The sequence below is a fragment of the Protopterus annectens genome, chromosome 9.part0 (genome assembly GCF_019279795.1).
Source record: "Protopterus annectens isolate FY-2018-M chromosome 9.part0, PAN1.0, whole genome shotgun sequence".
NCBI classification, from domain to species: domain Eukaryota; kingdom Metazoa; phylum Chordata; order Ceratodontiformes; family Protopteridae; genus Protopterus; species Protopterus annectens.
The window spans coordinates 1,285,590,084-1,285,608,805 of record NC_056743.1 but is presented as its reverse complement, the minus strand read 5'-3'; positions in this window follow the sequence as shown (position 1 = coordinate 1,285,608,805).

The window sequence follows — 18,722 nt, the reverse complement described above, 5'->3', positions numbered from 1 at the left end:
AAATTGAACCTTAAATGCATTTTACCTTCTGATGATCAAGTGTGTGACATTCCATTATAGTGAAGATCTAGTACCTGCAACCCCCCCATTAATCCCAAGTATACATCTTTTTGAACAATTATGTGAGCAAAGCATCAGGGATTGGCATTCTAACCATAGGAGGTATAAGTTCCACAGCCTTTTTAGTGAAGAGAGGGAACTTATGCATAGACTTGCCAACGATTCCAGCATATGAATTATGAAATCAGGCAAAGGAGGGGGTGTTGTCATCATGGACAGAATTTTGTACCACTCAAAGGTGTTGGAATTTTTACAAAATGGTAGATGTTTTGTTGAGGTATCATGAAATGAGGTGAATATTGCTTATCATACTATAGAGCTTATTTTGGAAGACATATTTATTACATTTGATCTACCTCTTCATGTTAGAGAATTACTGACTGATTGCAAGCCTAAGATCTCAGGAATTTTTGGTATCCCCAAGATTCATAACTCAGTTACTGACCCTCCATTGCGACTTATAGTGGCATCAGTGGGTTCGAAGACCAAACCATTAGCAAAATTTGTGGATATTAAATTAAAAACTTTTTTGTGAACAAAAGTCACATCTTAAAAGACCCGTGGCACTTTTTCAAATTGATTTCAGGGGCTCTTTTTTAGCCTAATGCCCTACTAGTGACCATTGATGTAAAGGATCTTTTTTCTGTTATTCCCCATGATGAAGGACTGGACTGGTTCCACCAAGCTCTAGTTAAAGGCTCTAATCTGTCCAATAATGAAATTAGTCTTCTATATCAGATTATGGAACTCATCCTGACAAACAACTTTGTATACTTCGAAGGGGAGTACTACAAACAGCACACGGGCATTGCGATGGGGGCCGGTTGTGCCCCCATGTTTGCCAATATGGTCCTATGGTTTTGGGAAACTAATTTTGTTTTAAATTCAATATTTGCATCTATGTTGGATTTGTATCTGTTATTTTTGGGCAATATTTTTATTTTGTGGAAAGAAAGTTTGGAGGATTAGAAAATTTTATGGACTTCCTTAACCGCTCTACTGATTTCTTGGAGTTTACTCATCAACACCATAATAACTCAATAGACATTTTGGATTTGACTCTTTATAACAACTTGGTGAATTTCAGATATGGATCTAATATACATAGGAAATCAACCCTTTTTAATGCCTTCTTACATTTCTCTAGCCAGCATCCGATCTATCAAAAGAAAAATTTAGTAGAAGGTCAGTTATCAGGCTATGTAGGTTGGTTTCAGACGGTGAAGTTCTCAAAGTAGAGGTTGCAAAATTGGTTGGTATTTTCCTTAAAAGGGGTTACCCCAAAGATGTTTTGGATTGCACCATTGATTATGTTATGGAAAACAAGGATGTTATATATAAACCCCTTTTATGCAACAATGATGTGGGTACCAATTCTATTAATCTTGATGGTCAAGGAACTAATACGCGACATGATCGGCAAAACTTGTCACAAGTATTTGTTTTGCAGTACAATCCAGTTATTTATTTATTACAGGACACGATTAAGAAATACTGGGCAATGGTTTTTGGATCATTGGGACTTTTGGGTAGGTTGGGTCCAGAACCCAAATTTGTTTATAAAAATAACAAAAACTTTAAGAATATTTTTGAAACCAACAAGCAACAAATGAATGGCCACACCAATGAGTATGGAATGAAAAAAATCTGGGGCCTGCCGACAATGCAGGTATATCCTGAGAGTTAGTAGTTTCCTTGTTCAAGGTTGCCCATTCTTGCTTACTGTTAAAGGTAAATATGGCTAACACCAAGGGGGTTGTTTATATCAGTTTTTGTGCCACTTGTTCTGCTTTTTATATTGGCAAAACTAATGGCCTCTTACGTATGAGAATTCATCAGCATCTTTGTTATTAAGAGCAAAAACACAAGTAATGCACTTTATAAACATTCCACCACGTGTCCTGGTTTTAAGAAATCTGTATTTATTATTTTGGAAAAGGTGGCTGTACTAGACAGAGGGGGTGACTGGGAGACTTTAGTGGAGAAAAGGGAACTGTATTAGCAAGTTCCCTTAAATGCCACTAACCCCCAGGGCTTAATGCGTACATATCAATCAAACCTATTTTAAAGTTGAAAGCAGGTATTGTTTGATTTTTATTACGAAATGACATGCATTTTTTTTAGTATACAAAGAAACTAATGCATTTTTTTATTGCCATTAACATTTATGTTTGTATATATATTTTTTTATCTTTTAGTATTCAAAATGCACTAGGATTTTATGAAGGTAACAAAATGTTTTGTAACTTTGTATCTTGCATTTTGGCACCACCTTTCTTAGAAAGTGAGATGTTGCATAAGATGTTGGATAACATGCCTTGCACTTGGGTCCCAACCCCTCAAGGAAGTGAGGTTAATCCCTTAAGGAAGTGATATTTTAATGGTATTTAAAGGATGTCAGGTAGTGTATCTATTTATCTGATATTTCTGTAGCACTGGAAACAAAAGCGCTTACATTTGTTCATTAAAATACCATTTTGTGGCTTTGGAGCAGCATCTTTTCTTCTTAAAATCTGGCTCTGTTCTTGCTCAAACCCAGGATAAACTAGATCTCTAAAAATGAACAAGTACCTATTCATACCTTACACATCCTTAGTCTCATTTCTTCACTCACATCCTTATTTCAATTAAATTATTTTCCCTGACTCTTTCTAAATATGCCATAACTCTGTTTTTCTCTCAATTCATATTGCAGTTCCTGTTTATATCATACTAGCTTAACTTTAATTTCTTTATAAACTGGCTAAAATGTCTCTAAATATTAAATCGTCATATAAATTGTATCTATTTTTAGCCAATGTTTTCACATTATAGGGTCATAGGTTGATAGGTAATTACTAAAGGAACCATCAATGTTCAGTAGCAAATCACAAATGACAAGACCAGTATATCCAAACAGGAATTTACTGCACCAAATATGTTGAATAAAAAGTCACTTCTTTACTCCTTCTGTCTCTAGTGCCTCGGCAAAATGCCTTTAACAGAGTATAACACCACCTTTCAACATCTCCACTTACATACAAAAAACGACTGTTAATTAAAACAATTAAAACAATCAATTACAACACCCACGTCCAATTAAGTTCCTTATTTGACCTCTTAGGGTACAAAGTATCAAACTTTAAAATAAAAAGTGCTTCTTTTTGTTGCAATTTATTTTTTAAACATATTCCTAGAGCACTGTTAACTTTTTCTATTATAGTTCCCTTTAATTTTTTACCATACATTTTAAAATGTAGTCCTAATGGACTTTCCACCTTTTCATTTTTAGTATTTCTCAGATGTTCTAAAAACCTAACACAGAAACTCCATTTCATTTCCCCTATATAAAACAGATCACATTCACACTTAAGCACATATATAATTCCTTCTGTGATACAACTATGTGTCACACAAAACATACCTCTGCCCATTAATACACTCAAAAGTACGTACTGTGTGACTACATATGGGACTATGTCCACAGGCTTTAAAGCCCAGTTCTTGAATAGGTTTTCTAAGCCTTTCTATTGGAAATTGAAACTGGGCATGTACCAACATATCTTTATTACTTCTGCCCTGTCTGTATGACACCATAGGCCTTTGATGCAGTAGTTCTCCCAGCAATGGATCTTGCATCAAAAGATTCCAATAGGACATAACTATTTTTATAAGTTCTTCTGTAAGAATTCCATATGTAGTCACAAAGAATATTTTGTTCACCATATTATTACTTCTATTCCTATCTGGTTTACCCTTATATTCATATATTGCATTAGACTCATTGGCTTGAAATAATCTACTTTTTGCTAACTGTATACATTCAACACTATAACCCCTATTTCTAAACGTTTGACATGTACTCAGTACTTCTTCCTCAGTTTTGTTCCTATCACTAGTTAGCCTAGAAATGCCCAGCAGCTCATTGTAAGGAAGTGCATTTATCAAATGGGGTGGATGACAACTTGATCCATCCAGAAAATTATTTTCACCTTCAAATTTACGATGTATGGAAGTAACTATATTGCCCCTTTCTACTGCAAGGTTAACATCCAAAAACACTACACTTTCTCCACATTGTAAGCCATCAAAACTTATTCCAAAGTTATTTCGATCCAGATCTTTAATGAATCTGGTTGCACTAGCCTTCCCACCTTCACATAGAAAGATTAAATCATCTATGTATTGATGATACTCTACTACATAATTTCTAAAAAATCTATTCTATATAAAAATTGTGCTTCAAAAAGTCCCATAAACAGGTTTGCATACATTGGACCAAAAACCACTCCCATTTCTGTTCCTTTAATTTGTTGGTACAATGTACCATTAAATTCAAAAAAGTTGCTATTGAGACAAAAGTAAACCAGGTCCATTAAATAATGAGTTAATGCAGTGTCCCCTAAATGAAACTTTAATGCTCCAATGCCTAATTCATCTGTAATATTCGTATATACATTTTTAACATCTATTACTATCCAATGCTTATTTTCAATCCACTGTATTTTTTTCACCTTATCAAGAAAGCCAAAAGTACCTCTGATATATGAGGGCAACTTTTCTACTTCTGGTAATAGCTGCTCATGCAGCACAATGCTTACATTATGAAGGAAGTAATTACATGCCGAGACTATAGGACGGCCTGGGGGAGGGGTCTACCTTATTTTTATGTATCTTGGGGATGTAATAAAATTTCGCCATAGTGCATCCTGGCTTTTTCTCCACATCCTTTTTTTGTAAAGTAGCCTAACCTATAGCCCCCCTGTATTAACTCATTGAATGCTTTTATTACCACGTCATAATCCTTCCATGCTATTAATCTATACACCTCTTTGTTAGTTAAATTATCCATACACATCTTGTAATACTGCTCAGCTGTCATTGTGACCAATTTAGTTCCTTTATCTGAAGGCTTAAAAACAACATCTTTCCTATTTCTCATTCCTGTAAACGCCTCCCATTCATTTTTTGTTAAATTATAAACAATATTAAACTTTTTGAAAAGATTTCTTCCACTGAATAATTGATCATACTAGCAAATTGTTTTACTGTGTCATTAGTAAAAGGGGGAATGTAATCACTTTTACTAGCAACATTTCCCGTATTAGGCAATAACCATTTTCATCTTTTCTTTTGAATTTCAAAAGACGACTCACAGGAAAAGAATTCAATAGATTCATTTTCACTTGGAGGGATTTCTCCCTCTTCAAAGCTCACTATTCTTTCATCATTGTCATGTTTAGAAAAATAACAAAATAAATGCAATTTTCTAATAAATCTAAATACATCTATTTTAAACGAATATAGTCTAGGTGTCACAGTTGGAATGAACTTCAAACCTCGATTAAGAACTGCATATTCTAAATCTGTAAAGTTCACTCTAGATATATTAAACACACAATTCATTTCAGCATTTAACTCAGTATTTATAGTCTCTAAAAAGTCAATACCATCATGTTTTTTTTACCCTGTTGATGTTGCTGTTGTCTCTCCCAACTCAAGTCTGTTTGTTCTCTTTTCCGACTGCCTTTACTTGTATTTGACTTACTATTAAAATTCTCTTGCATATAGTTGCTTTTCTGTGCTGAGGGAAGTGAAGGAAAATCAGTATTCTCATCCAACCACTCTCCAGAGGCTTCAGTAGCCTTCAAGGGTGCAAACGAGATGCCATGTCACTTTCTGTCTGTATTCCTATTAAAGGAACACCCCTTGTCATTATGACGGCTTTTATTGGTTATTGGCTTAAAAGCAGTCTCATTCGAATACTCTCATAGGTCTCTCTGTAATTTGTGGATTTTTCTGTCAATTAAATGTTTAGTTCCTGCTAACACTTTCTCGTTAATACCTCCCAGCACTGTTTCAAATTTTGGAATGGAAAGAGCACCACACAGTATTTAACATAGTAAAGAAATCTCTTCCTTCATACGTTTTTGTTTTAACAAATCCCTCTCAATTAATATAGCCACCCATTCTGTAGTACAGTGATGTGCAGCCATAACCCATCGTTTAGCAAATTTACCATATTCTTCATTGTCTTTATTAAAAGGTGTAGACAGATTTTTAAATGCTCTTAACCCTTTTGGGATAATATTGAACTCCAACTATCTTTGTAGACTAATGATGTTATAATGCGTAGCATTTTTTGAACAATAAATGCTCTAACTTATTTACAGTACCTTGTAATTCTGTAGTAAGGGCTATATTATAGTTCTGTTCCACAGATGAAAAAGGGTTTGATGACCGTTTCTGACAACCCTCTAATAACAGTTTCTCCCATACTTTTTGAGATTCACTAGGTTGAAATGTAGAATTGGAACCTCTTTCCGACCAACGTTCTCCCACTTGCAATATATATTGCTCCATGGTTCTCTGGGTATTTTCTCCTGCATCCTCTCGAAACACCCTGGGAATCTGGAAAGATGGATCACTGGCTGTGAAGAAAAACTGAAGGAACCACCAATGTTCAGTAGCAAATCACAAACGACAAGACCAGTATATCCAAACAGGAATTTACTGCACCAAATATGTTGAATGAAAAGTCACTTCTTTACTCCTTCTCTCTCTAGCGCCTCAGCAAAATGCCTTTAACAGAGTATAACACCACCTTTAAACATCTCCACTTACATACAAAAAACGACTGTTAATTAAAACAATCAATTACAACACCCACGTCCAATTAAGTTCCTTATTTGACCCCTTAGGGTACAAAGTATCAAACTTTAAAATAAAAAGTGCTTCTTTTTGTTGCAATTTATTTTTTAAATGTATTCCTAGAGCACTGTTAACTTTTTCTATTATAGTACCCTTTAAATTTTTACCATACATTTTAAAATGTAGTCCTAATGGACTTTCCACCTTTTCATTTTTAGTATTTCTCAAATGTTCTAAAAACCTAACACAGAAACTCCGTTTGGTTTCCCCTATATAAAACAGATCACATTCACACTTAAGCACATATATAATTCCTTCTGTGATACAACTGTAAGTGTCACACAAAACATACCTCTGTCCATTAATACATTCAAAAGTACATACTGTGTGACTACATATGGGACTATGTCCACAGGCTTTAAAGCCCAGTTCTTGAATAGGTTTTCTAAGCCTTTCTATTGGAAATTGAAACTGGGCATGTACCAACATATCTTTATTACTTCTGCCCCGTCTATGTGACACCATAGGCCTTTGATGCAGTAGTTCTCCCAGCAATGGATCTTGCATCAAAAAATTCCAATAGGACATAACTATTTTTATAAGTTCTTCTGTAAGAATTCCATATGTAGTCACAAAGAATATTTTGTTCACCAAATTATTACTTCTATTCCTATCTGATTTACCCTTATATTCATATATTGCATTACATTAATTGCCTTGAAATAATCTCCTCTACTTGGAGCATCCTCAGATGTTTCCCACCAAACAATACAGGGTATAACCAACATGCTATATGCGGGCCAATTAAAGGCCTTGTCACTATACTCAGTTTCCGACAGATTACTGAGGGGGTGATCTGTGCCTTAGAAGACAGTCTCTGACCCAGCCCTGATGGAAATCTTGTATATCCACAGAACTGCACGAGAGCTACTTGCTCCAAAGATCTAAACCTGATCTCTGACATGAATAGATCATGCTAGAGAGACAGATATTTATCCCAGATGTTGCCCCTCCTTTGGAATAGGTTTCCTATTCATGTGAAGCAGAGCCCTTCCATGACCATCTTCAAGCACAATCTGGACCAATGGATTGGAAATCACAAATTCACTCCTGGGATGGTGCCCATATCCTATATGGACAGAGGTATTGAGTAAAAATATTCAAAACCCTGCTTCATGATCATTGTAATCTTTCACAAATGTATAGAAAATAGGAAAAATCTGTATAAAACTGCCCAGGCTTTTAAGGGCTCTTGTGACGTTAGGCTAGTAGTCTCCTATGAACCTATGTTAGTCCACTTTTAAAGACTGATAGTAGAACACGATATTCTTTATGGTTCACATGATTGGGTGTTGCAACTCAAGTCAAGCTGCTTTGCAATTCCCAAACACATCTACAGTAAGGCTTCTGGGACTCCTTCAGTAAATACACAGTTAGGTACTCTCTGAACAGATCCTCTGTACTTCTTGCCATGGCCATTGAGAGTCAGCAATCTTGGACTTGATACTCCTCCCTGTGAGAGGCAAATGTCTTTGACATTATGGGCTTCTAGCCCTTCTCTTAGCAGCTCTTCACTAGTGATTCAGATTAGACCATGCCATTCCAGGTTTCTATTACTGAAATATTTTGTTTATACACTCCACCATCAAGATCTTCCTATAATATATGGTATATATTCAACATATCAAAAGAGCATTTTTATTAATGAAACATCCACTATACAGGGGATTTTGATCAGGTCTCCGATCATAACAATATTATTATTATTATTTGTTTGAGAGGTGAATCTTGGCATCCATTTTGATGATAACTGGTCTGGATCAGTGTGACCTAATCATAGCTGTTTACAGTGCATCTAACTTTATCTACTCCGTGCATTACCAGTTACAGAAAAAATACAAGGGGGCAGATTCATGAAGGCTTTCACGGAGTCTAAGAGTAGTGTAAGACTTCAGACAGGCAATATGTCTGCTGAGCGATTCAGCAATAGCTGGCAGGGGCGTGCATGAGAGCTCCTAAAACTACTCTTGCACGGATAGTGTTATGATATGCAAATTACCTCATTTGCTGCTGAAAGCTATGCAAATGAGGTAAATTTGCGATCCAGGAAACACTAACCTGTCCGTGGAAGAGTAGAGTTATTTGCAGAAATGTACTCCGTTGGTAACGGAATACCGTTCTGCAAATAGCAAAACGGAGCTATGACAGCTCCAAATAAAGGATGCATCCAGTTGAGGAAGCATGCCAATGGCCAAATATAAGGCCATTGGCATTTTTATAGGTTGAAAATTAATAAAAATCTATTTTTTTCCCCGATCTCTGATGTTTAAGCATAGGGCAGCGCCGCGCAAATGTGCGGCGCTTTAAAAACCAGAAAATAAATAAAACATAGCCAAAAATAGGCATTCTTATTAAAAATATTATTCAGCCATGCAGGTGAATGGCAGGCTGAAGACAACATGGCTACTGAGTAGTGGTTGCTAAGGAAGGAAGCTCAGTTTGAGAGATGTAACCAAGCATTAGTAGGCAATCCTATGTAAATGAGGATAAGGATAGTGAATCCCAATTTTCCCTGGCATGTGAGCCATGTCCCTAGAGTGTAAGTGTAGGAATAGGGGAGTAGTAGAGTAGAAGATAGGTGACATCATAAAGGGGTATGTATGAAAGACTGTAAGCTTATTGGAGCAGAGTGGCTTGAGTTTGGTCTGAGTTGCTCAGGATCGGAAGAGGCGTGTCCACAGTTATCTTAGCTGAAACCCAGAAACCGAAGGTGTATGCCGTGGATATATCTGAAGTTTCTTGCAAACGTGCTTACACCGTGTGCATGCCTGTAAGCCTGTCTAAGCCTGTGTGCATGCGTGTGCACCCGTCTAAGCCTGTCTAAGCCTGTGTGTGTGAGTGTGCACCCGTCTAAGCTTGTGTAAGCCTGTGTGCGTGTGTTTGCATGGCGCTGCCCCTTGTGGAAACAGAAAGGGAAAAGGAAGGAAAAGAAGTAGTAGGAAGTTAACCAAGGAGAACTAGCAGAGCTGCCAGGTGAAATAAATCAGAATCAGCCAATTACACAGGCAGTACACTAGCCCAGCCCAGCCCAGCCCAGCACTTAAAACTCTGCAAACAACATTCCCCCATGTTTTTCTCAAAAACACTGCAACACTGCAGTATACAAAGAGTGAAAACTTAAAAAGCTTAACTCATACAAAAAAATGTTAGGGGCTGCCATTGCTATTATAAGCCAACATGTGCAAGATGCTGAGGGTGGTGCCATTGCGAATGCTGCTGAGCACCCCACAGTGAGGAGACAGAGAAGAGTGTACAGACCCAGGGTAACCTACCAGGGGCTACATGAGCTGGAGATAGTGGAGTGCTGTAGAGTGGACAGAGACCTCCTGCAGCAAATTGTTGAGCTGCGCAGGCCACACCTCACACACAGAACCAACAGAGGGGAACCCATCCCAGTGGAAACCAAGGTATGTGTTGGCCTAAGAATACTAGCAACACGTACCTTCCAGAGACCAACTGGTGATATGATGGTGATTTCACAGGCATCAGCATTCAGGGTACTGCACCAGTTCCTGAATGCCATGTCAGCACATGTCGGTGATCATATATATTTCCCCAATTCCCGTGAGGCATTGGCCAGCAATATGCGTCTTTTCCAGCAAATAGCGGAATACCCTGAGGTAGTGGGTGCAATTGACTGCAAGCACATACACATCAAAGCACCAGTCGGTGAGCGAGGTAGGGCCTACATCAACCGCAAGGGCTTCCCCTCCATCAACTGCCAGGTCGTGTGCGATGCCCAGGGCATAATACTGAATGTGTGTGCTGGCTGTCCTGGAAGCTACCATGATTCCCATATCTGGCATCTGATGCAGCTGTACCAGACATTTGCCAATGGGGACATCCCTTTTGGTCACCTAGTGGGGGATGCTGGATACACACTGGAGCCGTGGCTGATGACACCCATCAGAAATGCAGACACACCTGAACAAGAACTCCATAATGAGGCACACGCACAAACACAAAATGTAATCGAGCATGTGTTTGGGATGCTCAAGTCACAGTTCTGGTGCCTGGACACATCTGGTGGAGCCTTGCAGTACTCACCAACTACATGTACCCAAATTGTCATGGTATGTGCCATGCTACACAGTATGATCCTGCTAAAACAGCTGCAGCAGGAACAGCATGGGGCAGGGCCAAACAGCCCCCCACCATTGCCAAGGCCATCACAGGCAGAGCATGACGTGGAGGAGGAACAATCTGAGCCTGCCCCAGTAGGCAGAAGGTGGGGTGCCCAGTATGCCTTGGCCTTGGCAAACAGGCAATGCATAGCACATACACTGGCTCAGTAGGAACCCTGGAAATGATACCTCTCTCTGACTCGCACATAAAATAAAAGGGATGCCTAATTTGACACCACCTGTTTTCAAACATGTATAGGGAGTGTACTATGTGCATCCGACATAGGCAGCCCTGCAGTGCCACATGAGGCATGATTGCCATGTTTTAAGCAATATAAAGCAGTGCTAAGCAGCTTTTACCACTATTCAGTACATGTAAACAAAATTGCCCGCACTAACTAGTGCAACGTCAGGCAAAGTTGAGCAAAGTCAGATAAACATGCTCATATTTGCTTTACTGTACCTTAAGCAGTCTGGTCTGCCCAGCATGAAAATAAAAAGCAGTGACAGGGCTCGAACCCAGGATACTGTGCTCTATAGTCACAATACTGAACCACTAAGCCATGACAGCATTTCACTGGCACAGACACAGCAGGACAATTGTACACTAATGCAAACACAAAGAAGTGCTATATCATGCCCCTAAAGAGGTATATGGGTAACCTCCCCCACAGGCCTATGCAGGCAGAGAACAGCAGGCCAGGCGGTGTGATGTGGTTTGGATAGGCTATGAAGTCGCAATCTAATATATGTGACATTGGACGCTAAGATCTGTAGTACAGTAGTATGCCTCAAGCCAATACGATAGGCAACAGTACAGACTGAAATGGTGTACCCTACATAGCAGTGCAGGCCTAGCAAATGTTTATAAGTGTCAGGTGAACCCCTCATCCTATGTACACCCACAGTAACAATCAGGTGTGCCCCCAGGTAGAAATGTACAATGAATAGCTGTCCCCCCTGTATGTAGAAATGTTCATAAGTCTATGCAAAATGTCTCATGGAGGCCCTGCAGGCACAGCATGATCCTTGTTGATTTATGACACAAAGGTGAGCCCTGCATTAAAAATACATCTTGATTTTCCACACACATATAGTATAAATATCTATACCGGGCGTGCTCACACACTTCAACAAATGTAGTGGATTTCATTCAGCAACATACTGAAAGGTCATACTGGGCATGCTCACATACTTAGGCCATGTCTGAGTACAGCAGTGGGCCACACATATCTGGCAGTTGCATGTTTTACCCCAGAAACCTGTCACTATTCACCAGTCCTGCCTTGTGCACACAGTTATATGAAAACAGACACATATAATATATTGGAACCCTGTCATAATCAAACTATGTACCACAAGTACTTAAGTTGTTCACAGAAAGTGAAAAAGCAAAGAAGATCAATAAACCTGCAATCAGTATCATCAATAAACAATGTGCACTCCAAACATTATCCAACCCATGTTCTGGCAAAATAATCTGTGAAGGAGTCCATAGAGAACCATGACGCTTCCTTCTGCTATGTCATAAATAGCAATGTACACTCATATATGTCCTGAGTCAGTGCAAACTGTAAATGACTGACATTGCCAGCATCCTGTCAGACAGGCTCATACATACAAACCCCCTATCACTGACAAAAGGCCCTATCATCATACCTGGAGATTGTGAAAGCACAGATATTACATATAGAATGGGTAAACAGCTCTGTCCAAACCTGAAAACATGGCATCTATGGGATTACATTGTTTCCCTAGCTGTGTCATAAGTGAACTCCAGAACAAACAGACCCTGCACCTGAACAGTCTATTGAGCCTTACCATCTGTACAGGATATGAAACTGTTGAATGTGTTACAGCAACGTTTGGCACACTCCACAAGTGTTGGTGCACAACAGACCATGGGAACTATTGTCTTATAAACCTATTAAGCCTGATCTGCAAGGCCATGGAGTCCATCATGATGGAACTCATAAACAGAGCTATTGGGAGACTACAAACACCCAACCCTACCAATTTCGGTTTGGTCATGGGCATATCATGATTCCCAAACCTGCTAGACTGTTTTCAAGGCAGTCACCCAGGACATACATCAATGAAATGAGCTACACACGTCCCACATAGACCTTGAAAAGCCCTTTGCCAACATCCTAGACACATGTCGTATCCACAAAATCAACAACCTGTGCATAAATATGTCTGTCATCTGATGGATTGCCAACTGGGGCACAGATAGATCACACAAGGTAAGAATTGTGGTCTCCTGTACAAGCTGGTAACAACTGCTGTCCCCCATGGCTCAGTTCTGGGACCCCTCCTGTCTGGTGTATACTTTTCAGAAATACAGTCAAACACACGAGGGCTATGTTTAGCAAAGTTTGTGGATGACTGCCAAAAAGTTGTCATAATCTATGTTTGGGGCAACAGAGACATCCTTAAAAAGGGTCTCAGTCAGACAGATGTGGTGTCAAAATCATGGCCTCGAGCTACAGTCATACAAATACCACATAGGTGCCAACACCCTAAATATGGAGGTGATGATAAGGGATCTATGGACACGTGGATAGTCACCTCTACTTCCACTAACACATTCATAAAGTGGTCAGAAAATCATGCTATGTGTTCCCACAAACTGCCAAGGTCTTTGCATGTAGGTCAAAGGAGGTTCCCTCTACTCATCAGTCATCAGACCCGTCAGAGAGTACCAAAACACACTTGCGATGAATCTGACTAGGCACCTTCAGCAGCTGGAAAGACCACTGAAGTACCTCAACAAGAGGATTACTGGCCTCAAACAGTTGCCCCATGCAACAAGACTGAATTTAACTCAATCCGTACTCTGTTGCATACTGTCTACTCAGGAGATCTCTGCCCAACAGACAGGTCCATGTCATGGCAACACTCAGATCTGCTCTGAGTTACAGCTCAATGGCACTAAATATACAGACCCAACTGATATTGCCAGCATCCTGGCAGATAGGATCAATGCTAACTTTACCCCCCTCTCACCCATGAAAGGGCACATCTCTATAATGGAAGAGTGCAAAGTTGCTATCATCATGGTTGCACAGGTAACACTCTCCAAAGACAGTATCACAGCATCCATGGGACCACATAACTTCCCAGGCTGTGTTCTACACAAACTACAGAACGAACAGGCACCACACCAACGTACCATGTTCAGTCATAGCCTCACCTCAGGCTTTGTGCCTGCTGAATGGTGCACAGTGACGGTTATCCCACTACACAAGGGTGGAGACACCACGGACCCCAGGAACTAGCACCCCATTAGCCTGATGAGCATGCTCTGCAAGGCCATGGAATGTATCATCATACAACTTATAAAAAAAGACATTGGTAATCTCCAAACTCTGGACCACAGCCATGTTGGGTTTGTAAAATGCAGATCATGTCTCCTAAACCTGATAGATGACATTGAAGCAGTCACCAGAACCGTAGACAAGGGTAAGGTGGTTCGCACAGCCTATGTAGATCTTGCCACGGCTTTCAACACCATCCCACACTCTGGAATTATATATAAACCCACTAAACTAGGTATAAATTGCTATGTCACAAGATAGGTTGCCAACTGGCTTACTGACAGAACACACACTGTGAAAGTAGCAGACTCCAAGTATGACTTTGGACCAGTGACGAGTGCAGTACCACAGGGTTCAGTCCTGGGTCCTGTCCTGTTTTGTATCTACTTCCCTGAAGTAAACTTTAACATGGAAGGTCTGTGGCTAATGAAGTTTCCAGATGACTGCAATCTAGGAGCCATAATTGTAAATACTAAAGATGTGAACATCCTACAAAAGGGCCTCACTGAGACAGATGGCTAGTGTCAAAGCCATGGCCTCAAGCTCAATGCCAAAAAGTGCATTGTCATCCCCTTTGGTAAAAACTCTGTAGCCATGAACTACAACATAGGCGGTAGTATACTTAACACTGAAAGTGTGATAAGAGACCTTGGGTCACAGGTGGACAGTGAACACACCTGTGATAATCACATCCCCACAGTAGTCAGGAAATCCTTCTATGTGGCACACCTCATCACAAAAGGTGTCTCATGCAGAATAGAAGAGGACATTGTTCCCCTCTACTCATCACTCACTAGATCCATAATAGAGTACAACGCCCCTTTTGCTATGTACCTCACAAGAGAGCTACAACAACTGGAAAGCTTGCAGCAATACCTCACAAAGAGCATTAGCGGTCTGAAATACATGCCATACACAGACCATCTCAAAATGCTCCAGCTGTACTCTCTCGCATATCGCCTACTCAGAGGTGATCTCTGCCTAACATACAAAGCTATGTCAAACACAGAGCTGTTGGACATGCTCCACATAAAACACTCACAATCCCTCTGATCTTCGGCCCCAAAACCACGAGTGAAATACAAAAGGAAGGCGTGTATCCATTTACCTTATGGATACCCACACCTTCAGGTTAATGGCACAGCATGAGGCCTTGGAGACCATACAAGTGCAACTAACATTGGGCAAAGCTGCTTATCAGATTGTAGCCTGCTGCAGATCACCTACCTTGTCTCAGGAACCTCACTCAGTATTCCTGAAAACAGTGGAAGATATAAAGGTCCTATCAAACACCATTATATGAGGAGATTACAACTACCCAAACACTGAGTTGGAGAATTACTCATGTACAACGTCCTTTGCCCAATGTTTCCTATAGTTTAAAAACTCAAATGCCCTGGAACAGCTGGTCACCATGCCCACTAGAAGTGACAACATACTGGACCTGATCATCACCAACATGGGGTACCAGTGTTCCACAACAGAGATAAAGCCCTCGCTTGTAATATCAGATCATAAAGTAATCACACTGGACATCCACATCCCCCCCCCAGTCAAGGAAACCACTGTGAAGACATTTTCAAAAGCAAACTGCACACTTCCCAAGACCAAATTGGAAAGTTCCAAAGTCCTCTTGCTATAGGATAATACTGTACAATCTGCCGAATCATTTACAAGTGCATTCTATGAGCACCTACAGGGATACATGGATCGAGACATCCCAAATAAAACCAAGATGCACTCCTCCAAAAATAAGAAACCAATCTGTTGGTCATTGCCCATAAATAAGCTATACAACAGAAGGAGGAAATGAACACATGGTAGAGCAAACTTCACAAAAGGAAAGGCATCACTGATCATTATTAGGAAGACACAATGATCGCTCATAAAATAATCCAAGGTGAGTTTCTAAAGACAAATTGCCAAGGAATGTAAGAATAACAACCACAAAGCCTCATTTAGCTATACCAAACATTTAGGTGGCAACTTCCAAATATGCTGTCAGCTACTGCAAAATGACAAGAAATACACTGAACCAACTTACATTGCCCACATCCTGGGGGACAAGTTCAGTGCAAACTCCACCTCATCACCCCCAAAAGGGTGTGTGTCCATCCCAGAAGAATGCAGAGCCCCAGATTTCATGGACATGCAGGTAAAAACAGCCCTCTCCAAAGCTAAGAACACAGCATCAATGGGACTGGATGGTGTCCCAGGCTGCATCTTACACCAGCTCCAAAAGGAAAGTACAGTTGTGTACACCTACCATAAATGTAGATGTTCGAGTGTCTTCACTGTTGCAGTCATAACTGTAGGGTGTTCCTGCCGGCAGGCAGCCCGAGGTCGGCCAGAATCCCAAAGTCTGGGTCCGGCGTTGGCTGTACAATCCAGTACCCTGACGTCAGTACGCTCTGGTACATAGCCCTCAGCCGACGCCATCTTCTCCAGCCTTTCTTGCCCTAGATGTCAGAAGTCTCCAATAGATCATAAATGAATCCCACTAGGAAACACAAATACACCACAAAAGAGAGAAAAAGAGGGGATAGGAGGGAGAACACTGACTGCAACAGTGAAGACACTCGAACATCTACATTTATGGTAGGTGTACACAACTGTACTATGTTCATCGTGTTTCACTGTTGCAGTCATAACTGTAGGGTGGAATCCCAAAGCAGTGAAAAAGGGGGGAGGTTTAGACAGAAGAAGGGGCAGCAAGAAGACCCTGCAAAACAGCAGAGGCAAAGCCTGCCCTGGTCTTAGAATACAAAGGGAGATTGTAGTGCTTGGAAAAAGTATGCACAGAACTCCAAGTGGCAGCTTCCAAGATATCCTTGGTAGAAACTCCCCTAAAAAAAGCTGTAGAAGTAGCAGCTGCTCTAGTAGAATGACTTCTCACAGTACCTGGAAAGTGTTTCCCATGATGAGTGTAACAAAACCTTATTCCATAAGAAATCCATTTGGAAAAAGTCTGTTTGGAAATAGCCTTTCCAAGAGAACTGGAGGCAAAAGAAACAAACAATTGGTTAGATTTTCTGAACTCTTTAGTCTTGTCCAAATAAAATCATAACTGTCTGTGCACGTCCAAGGAGTGCAAAATCCTTTCCCCTTTATTCTGAGGATTAGGAAAGAAGGTAGGAAGGTGAATTGTTTGATTCAAAGCCACTTTCAAAATCACCTTAGGCATGAAAGTAGGATTGGTCCTCAAGGATACTCTGTCCTGGTGGAAAATAAGGTATGGTTCCACAGCCATGAGAGCTTGCAACTCTGAGACCCTTCTGGCAGAAGTCAAAGCTAACAAATGAACTGTCTTCCAAGACAAAAACTTAATATCTGAAGATGCAGCAGGCTCAAAAGGAGGCAAAGTAAGTTTTTCTAAAACATAATTAAGATCCCAAGCAGGAACAGGAGGGGTCCTGGGAGGCCTTAAATTCTTAGCCCCTCTCAAGAATTGTCTCACCAAAGGATGAGAAAAAACAGGGGGATCAGTATTGAAATGAGCAGAAATAGCAGAAGCATGAATCTTAATGGAAGAAAAGGAAAGTCCATAAGACAAAAGATCCGAGAGGTAAAGCAAAATAGAAGAGAGATCAGGTACCAGAGGGTCCAAGCCTCGGTCCTGCATCCAAATGCAAAATCTCTTCCATTTAGAGGCATAGGATTTCCTAGTGCTAGGCCGTCTAGCTTCCAAAAGAACATCCAAAACTTGTTTGGGAAGACTAGAAGAAATCAAATTCCTTTGAAGAGCCAAGCTGTCATGCAAAGGGTCTTGAGATTGGAATGAAGCAACTGACCCTGATGCTGGGACTGAAGAGAAGGGTTCAGAGGAAGAATCCAAGGAGGCTCCAAGAACAGGTGCTTTAAAGTTGTATACCAAAACTGTCGAGGCCAATTTGGAGCAATCAAGATGAGGAACTTGGGCTTGTCCTGTTTTATCTTTAGTAATACCCGAGGAAGTAGAGGAAGAGGAGGGAAGGCATATCCCGAAAGGTTTCTCCAGCTGAAGGACAGGGCATCCACTTTCCAAGCTGTTTTGTGGAATGACCTGGTGCAAAAGAGAGGCAGCTGATTGAGGTGGGATGCAAACAGATCTATCTGGGGGCATCCCCAAATTGCAGTAATCCTGTTGAATAAGTTGGTGTCTAGCATCCATTCGTGAGGATCTAAAATGTTCCTGCTCAGGCTGTCTGCTAAGAGATTCTGTTCTCCTGGTATGAATTAGGCCTGGAGATGTAGATTCAGATTTAGAGCTGTGTCCCATAAAGCCATAGCTAGTCTGCAAAGGGGGTATGAATGAGAACCCCCCTGCTTGTTTATGTACCACATGACTGTGGTGTTGTCTGTGCGTATCAAAAGAGGTCCTGGATGCAAAAGGTTCTTGAAGGCTAGAAGAGCATTTTGAACTGCCAACATTTCCTTCAGATTGATGTGCCAGTGAAGATGATCCTTTGTCCAGGTTCCCTGCTGGCAATTGCCTAGAAAATGTGCTCCCCAAGCATAATCCGAGGCATCCATGGTTATGATTTGAGAA